The sequence below is a fragment of the Hevea brasiliensis genome, chromosome 4, assembly GCF_030052815.1.
Source record: "Hevea brasiliensis isolate MT/VB/25A 57/8 chromosome 4, ASM3005281v1, whole genome shotgun sequence".
Taxonomy (NCBI): Eukaryota; Viridiplantae; Streptophyta; class Magnoliopsida; order Malpighiales; family Euphorbiaceae; genus Hevea; species Hevea brasiliensis.
The window spans coordinates 77,827,748-77,835,881 of record NC_079496.1 but is presented as its reverse complement, the minus strand read 5'-3'; positions in this window follow the sequence as shown (position 1 = coordinate 77,835,881).

Here is an 8,134-nt window from a genome sequence, read left to right as displayed (position 1 = left end):
GGTAACATGTACCAATACTAAAAGGCTACAAATGTGACATATTGGTAATATTAAAACCTAATTCACCTAGAGTGCATCGAGGGTCAATATTTTAGGTTGATTAAGGAAAATAATAGAATTCAATAAATTAATTATTGAACCTTATTGTTAGAGACAGTTTAAATGAGTATTGAAACACTTCAAATTGTGTGTTTCAGTTAGCAAAGACTCAGGGAAGGGGAAGGAAACACTGAGTCATGGCTAAGAGACAGTTATCAGAGGTTTGTGCACAACAGTTATTTCTTTTGAATTTTCAATTGAAATAAATTATGACTATTTGAATATTATTGTTTTATATTGTGAAAAATTGTTTGAATGATATTTGATGGATACTTGTTGATTGAAAAGCATTGTAAATGGTTTGAAACCACAGCTATCATGTATATTGATTGAATTCCTCGCTAGCTTGTCTAGTGGGATGAATTGAATTCCCTCTCTGGCTGAAGTGTTGAGGTGTGTGCCTATTGAGGACGAATAGAATGAGTACTCATATTATTGCTAGCTAGCTATGTTATTCCACACTCGCCATCGGCTTTTGGGATGAATTGAATTTCTCACTAGCCATCAACTTTTTGGATGAATTGAACTTTGGCAACATGATTAAGCTGTGTGTGTATGATTTATTGATACTTATTGTGATATTGTGAAATGGAGTTTAAATTCTTATTATCATTCACTGTCTTTGAATTTAACTATGGTTTTAAGTATCCACTATTTATATGACTTATGATTTATGATTTAAAGTTGCATTTTATTAATATTGTGCACCACTGAGACATTGGCTCAGTGATAGCTTTTCATTGCTATGACAGGTAGACAGACTGACAAGGCAGCAGACTAGGCTGCTAGTACTACACTGAGAGATCATCGGGTATATTGAGTATACCATATTTTGCATTTTGTATTGTAATGTATGTTCACTGTATGTATATAGTGTTCTTGGTTTTGAGCAGTTGTAAATTAAAATTGTACATTAAAATTGTACCTTAAAATTGTAAACTAAATTTGTAAATTATTTTGGCTTGTAAAATATTGTGATATATTTCTTTTATCTCATCTTTTGAAAACAATGAAAAATTATTATGGATTGAAGTTGACAAATGTTGAGAAACTTACTGTATTAATTGGATATTGGAGTTTGGGGATTGAACAAAAAAATTGGAAGTGCTTTTTACAAGTTTTTGAAGAACTGTTTTATTCAAAATACAGATGGCACTCTGCCAAAATTTTTGCAGAAATTATTAATTCTTCAAATGTGTTATCTGGTTTCACTTCAGTTAAAAAAATTTTAACACCTATAAATAGTACTCACCACTGTAAAAAGAAGTAAGAACAGGTTTAAAATCCCTTGTAGTGTATTTAATGGGTTATCAGCAGACAAAGTTGGTAATTCATTAGGTATACTACGGGATCATGTTATGCCTTACAGAGGGGTAGGGGGTAGGGTGTGACAATCAGAGCCACTATATTTGCCATTGAGACTATTGATTATATTATTTAATTGTGTGATTTGATCATGAGATGATTAATTCATTGCTGTTTGCAAGGTCAAGGTGGCGGCATGGAGGTGAACTCCATTGATGCGCATGGTTTGGTGCATCCAACCATGCGCATGGCTGTTTGGGTATGTTTAGGGGCTTTGTTCCAAGGCCCATAATTAGGCCCATGACTAATTAAAGTGTTTAATTAGGTATTTTAATCACACAATTAAATTTTGATTCATATTTGAATTTTAAAAATTGTTTGAATGTGATTCAAATCTGAATTTTAAAAGTTGTTTGAATGTGATTCAAATCTGAATTTTTAAACTTATTTGAATGTGATTCAAATCTGAATTTTTAAAGTTATTTAAATCATATTCAAATATGAATTTTTAAAATTATTTAAATGTGATTCAAATCTGAATTTTAAAAGTTGTTTGAATATGATTCAAATCTAATTTTTTTTGAAGTTGTTTGAATGTGATTCAAATCTAAATTTTTAAATTTGTTTAAATGTGATTCAAATCTGAATTTTTAAATTTCTTTGAATCATATTCAAATCTAGACTTTTAAATTGAATATGAGATATTTAATTTAATTTACGTATGTATGTTTTATTTAATTGTTAAATAGTGATATGCATGATGGATGATCATGGACTATAAAAGACTAATGTGACTGGATTTATTTCTTTTATGTTTATTAGGGATTGTAAATTAATTAATTTATTTTAATTTATTTTGGGCATGTATTATTAAGGTTGTAATAATTTTGGATTGTAATTTCATTTATTTAGTTCTTGTAAATTCGCCTTAGTATGCCAAGGATTATTATGTAATTGGATTGCAAGAAGATCAAGGAGGTCAAGAGCATTGGTGGGACCAGTGGGAGGAATTCAAGATCAAGTGTTGATTATGTACTCCTTCAGCAACTCTTGTAAAATGAATGAATGAAATTACCTAAAAATGCCCTGATTCAATTCTTGGTGGCTTAGAATTGAATCCCTTAGAAAGTCCATGATCATACCATATTTACTTTTTACCCATGAATGTATGAGATGTATGTGAATGTATGCAAGTATATGATATATGCATGCTAAATGGATAATGTACAAAGTGAGACCTTAATAGTAATTAGGATGACCATAAAATCTTCCAAACAGATGATTAAGTTGGAAATGCTATAATTAATGTAATTATAACATGGGCCCTCCATTGAAGCAATTATTTTAAGAAATTTTAAATACTTGCATAAGATGCAATTAATTTAAGAGATTTTCTTAAGAATAATTATTAAGCATGAGATGTTGTAAATATGTAAATGGTTTGGTGGCCATTATTGGATGTACCTGAGGACATTAAAATTATTTACATAATTACTGGCTCAATGGGATCAACTTAACTAATGCAAGATAAGTCAATAATGGATGTACCTGAGATTTTGAGCATTAGGGGCTAGGTAAAGAATTGAACCTCACATGAGATGTGATGGGCAAGGAGTTGCTCACTTATAGTTTATTGTAATTCCAATAATGGATGTACCTAAGGGTGATCAATAGAATTATGAGAATTGAATCACCCACTAGAAATCCATCCAACTAGGATTTCCGTTTTCTACTTTGGAAGTGTAGGATTCGTTAAGTTAGTGGGATGACCAATTTGATTAAAAGACCATAATCATTTTGGTTAATTACATGATACATTTACTAATTAATCTGGTTATTTTCTGATAATAATGAGCACAGAACAACCACCACCATCCAATATCTTTGCAAGCATACTTGATCACAATAGGTTGATAGGACCTAATCTGTCTGATTGGCTAAGAAATTTGAAACTTATCTTGAACCTTGAACATATAGGATATGTTCTAGACTCAAATGTTCCTGGTCCCTTACCTTCAGAGGCCACACAAGAGGAACATGGAACTTTAGACAAGTAGAAGGAGCATGATATGAGAGCTAAGTGTTACATGCTTGCTTCCACGAGTAATGAGTTACAGAAGCAGCATGAGAACATGTAGAGTGCGAGTGAGATCCTCCTTCACCTATAAGAGTTGTATGGTGAGCATAGCAGGAATGCTAGGTATGAGATATCTAGACAACTATTCTGCATGAGGATGTTTGAGGGACAGAATTTTGGGGATCATGTCCACAAGATGATTCGGCTGATTGAGCAGCTGGAACATCTTGACTTTAACATGGATTTCCAACTACAGACGGATTTGATCCTTCAGTCCCTTCCTAAGTCTTTTGGGAATTTTGTGAGAAATTTTCATATGACTAAACAGGAATGCACCTTGGCTGGTTTACTCAACATGCTGGTTATTGCCCAAAAGAATATGCTGGGAAATAAAGGAAAAGAGGTAGCTTTGATTGCATCTTCTTCTGCTGGAATGTCCAACAAGAAGAAGGGCAATAAGAAAAAGAAACCTCAAATTCCTGATCCTTCCTAGAAAATAGCTAAACAAAAAAGGAAGACTAAAGCTGATGGAGGCAAAGGAAAGTGTTTCCACTGCCAGCAGGATGGGCACTGGAAAGGGAACTGCCCAGAGTATAGCAATATAAAAGAATGCAATGCCATGGTGAAAATCAACTCAAGTTCAAAATATATTTAGCACTTAAGGTTAGGTCATGTTGCAGAAGATAGGATTACAAAACTGGAGAAAATGGGGATTTTATCTTCATTGGGCTCTGAGCCTACTCCAACGTGTGAATCTTGCCTTCAAAGTAAAATGACTAGATCACCCTTTATAGGACAAGGGCTAAGAGCTGAAAATATTTTGGAGCTAATACATAGTGATGTATGTAGTCCATTTAAAGAAATGGCTAAAGGTGGTTTTCATTACTTTATTACCTTTACTGATGATAAATCAAGGTTTGGGTATTTGTATTTGATGAAATACAAACATGAATCCTTTGAGAAGTTCAAGGAATTTAAATCTGAAGTAGAAAATCAAACAGGAAAGAGTATTAAAGTTCTTCGATCAGATCATGGAGGTGAATACATGAGTACTGAATTTGATGAATATTTGAGAGAGCATGGCATTGTTTCCCAGCTGACTCCTCTAGGAACACCACAGCTGAATGGTATATTTGAAAGGAGAAATCATACCCTATTGAATATGGTACATACTATGGTGAGCTATACTGATATGCCAATCTCCTTCTGGGGATTTGCATTAGAATCAGCTTTATATTGTGATTAGGATTCCATCAATATTAGTATCTTCCACACCTTATGAGATATGGCATGGAAGAAAACCAAGTCTTAAGCATGTTAAGATTTTGGGTTTTCCAGCTTATATCAAAAAGCTGAACACTAATAAATTGGAAACCAAATCAGAAAAGGGTCAATTTGTTGGATATCCAAAAGATAGTTTTGGATATTATTTTCATTTGCCTACATCACAAAAGGTTGTGGTAAGTAGAGTTGCCACATTTCTTGAACAATAGTTTGTTCAAGAAGGAGGCAAAGGAAGGCAAATAGAGTTAGAATTGGAGAATTCTGACCAACCAATAGATCAAATGAATATAGATCCATCTAGGTAACCTATACCTATTAATGAAACATCTACAGCTGTTCCTCATAGAACAGCCAGGGTATCTCACCCACTAGTGAGATATGGTTTCCTTCATGAAGAAGAACAAGAGTTGTCCACTGATGAAAAAGTTGAACATGGAGATGATCCACTTACCTATGAAGAAGCTATATCAGATATAGACTCTTCCAAATGGATTGATGCTATGAAATCCGAGATTGATTCTATGTATAAGAATCAAGTTTGGGATCTTGTTGATGTTAGTAGTATACCCTAGAGCATATCATTTAGTATGTATCTTATAAATATTTTTATTAATAAAAGGCTTTTCCACTTTTCTGTTTACATAATATATTTATGTGTAATAGAAAATGTCCATTGATATTTTGTTAGAAATATTATTCTTAGGTTGTTAAGAATATGAGTGACATTATTTCTAGCATAAAGTATCATAAATAGGTTCACAAACGAGGATATTTCATAATAAGGACATGACTTATCGAGAAAGATTGTATTCATATTGTTAGTAGTATGCCCTAGAGCATATCATTTAGTATGTATCTTGTACATAATTTAATTAATAAAAGGCATTTCCACTTTTCCGTTTACATAATATATTTATGTGTAATAGAAAAGGTCCATTGATATTTTGTTAGAAATATTATTCTTAGGTTGTTAAGAATATGAGTGACAATATTTCTAGCACAAAGTATCATAAATAGGTTCACAATCGAGGATACTTCATAATAAGGACATGACTTATCCAGAAAGATTGTATTCATGTTTGTTCCCAAGTTATTTATATGAGATATAAATAAGATGGAATGGTGAGTCTCATGCCATATAACAAACATGATAGGCACTTATAAATGATAAGTAGGCCGAACCAGTGACACTTATGACAAGCACATGGAGTTTACTCTTGTCAATGTTTTGTCATAAATCATATCAGTGCATATAATCTTTAGACCTGAGATAGCACAGTTATCTTATATATAGGTAGTTTGAGTTTGATATCGCTTTCATACTTGTACTATGTATGGGTATATGGGCATGTGTTGGCTCACGCTAGTTATATATGGAGGTAGGTGTTGATCAAGATGGAATCTGCCTCTAAGTAAATAGAGATAAAATCCTATGTTCATTTAATTGTTCTTGATGTTTCAAGTTCTGGCCAGACATATAGATTTATTCGTAAAAGAGTTTCGATGAGAAAAATCTTTTAATCAAGAACTGGAATTAAAAGAGAACATAATATTCATAGCAAATGGAGTTTGACATAAACCATGACTCCAGCTTGAGTTGGGATTTTGTAACAGAGAGATTCTAGTGCATGGTAATATATGATTATAGGTTCATTTAAGGTAAATCTTATTACTAATTGGGTGGCCATGGCATGCTATGCTAGGTGTTAACCATGGTCTATGAGGTTCATAAAATGATTTAGAGAAATCATTTATGGTAAGAAAGAGTTCTGATAATATTAAGAGTTGATATCATGTCTCATTGCCAATTAGTGATGAGCCTAGTAAGTCACACACATACACAAGTTATCACCTATTTAAATATGATTTAATTAATTAATTAAAGAGTTTAATTGATTAATTAAATAGGTTTGGTTTGCAATTAAATTGCAAAGTCCCTAGCGTGACTTGAAACCAAATCTAGATTATTAGATGTGTAGTATAAATTAAATTTATATTTAAATTATTTAAATATGAATTTAATTGATGAGAAATTAATTAATAGAGATTAATTAATTAATTTATATTCGATATAAATTAATTAGAAGAAGAAAATAATTATTTTGGGTTAAGAACTCAAAATTAAGACACAGGGGCATTTTGGTCATTTCACAGTGTAACACGTGGCACCATGAGATGGTGACACATGGGATTACACATAAGCTTTCCAAATGTTTTTTAATCATGTAAGATGATTAAAATCAAGATTAAATATAGGTTTGACACTTGGCACAATGTGATTGGGTCACTTAAACCTAGAGCTAATCAAAAGGTGACATGTGGCTAGGGTTTAATGTGTTAACCTAGCTATTTAAGTGTGGTTACGAAAAGAAAAAATAACCAGTAGCCTCTCCTCTCATTTGTCATGCCACTTTGAGCCTCTCCAGCTATTTCTCTTCATCTCTCATCAATTCAAAGAGATTAGCCATCAATCTCTTGAATTAAGAACACTATAAATTGTTTCTAGTGTCCTGTTTACACCTCTAATCTCTTAAACGACAGAACTTGAATTTCTAATTAATAGAAAAAGCTTTAGAGGCTGTTCAAGGGCTGCCATAGGTGTTCTTGGTGTGGACAAGCTAGAGGGACAACATTCGGTGTCCTGAAGACGAATCTCAAAGGCGCAGACACGCTGCAGTGCATCAAGAGGTTAGTGTAATCGTTCTTGATTTAATCTAGGGATCTAAAATTAATCTGATTAATTTTAAAATCTTAAATGGCAAATACAGATCCAAAAACATATTAAAAGAGTTTTAATATGTTGTTTATCATTGAAATCAAATAGATAAAAATAAATCTTGCATGGTGCATGTGACCCTAGGCGAAATTTTTTTGAATTCAATGTATAATCTTGTGTTTTTCACGCTTCCGTTCCTTCAATTGGTATCAGAGCCAATATATTTGCCATTTAGATTGTTGATTATATGATTTAATTGTGTGATTTGATCATGAGATGATTGATTCATTGCTGGTTGGATCAAGAGAGGTGTGGCGGCACACATGGTGAAGCCACCATTGGTGGCGGCAACAATGGTTCCATGGGTGGTTCAAGGTTTGGCTTTTAATTCTGCAATTGTTGTATGATCTAAGGCCTGTTCTTTGACTAATTAAAGTGTTTAATTAGTAGTTTTAATCACACAATTAAATTATGATTCAAATCAGAATTTTAAAAATTGTTTGAATGTGATTCAAATCTAAATTTTAAAAGTTGTTTGAATGTGATTCAAATCTGAATTTTTAAAGTTATTTGAATCATATTTAAATCTGATTTTTTAAAATTGATTCAATAAAATTCAGATCTGATTTTTTAAAAAATATTTGAATGTGATT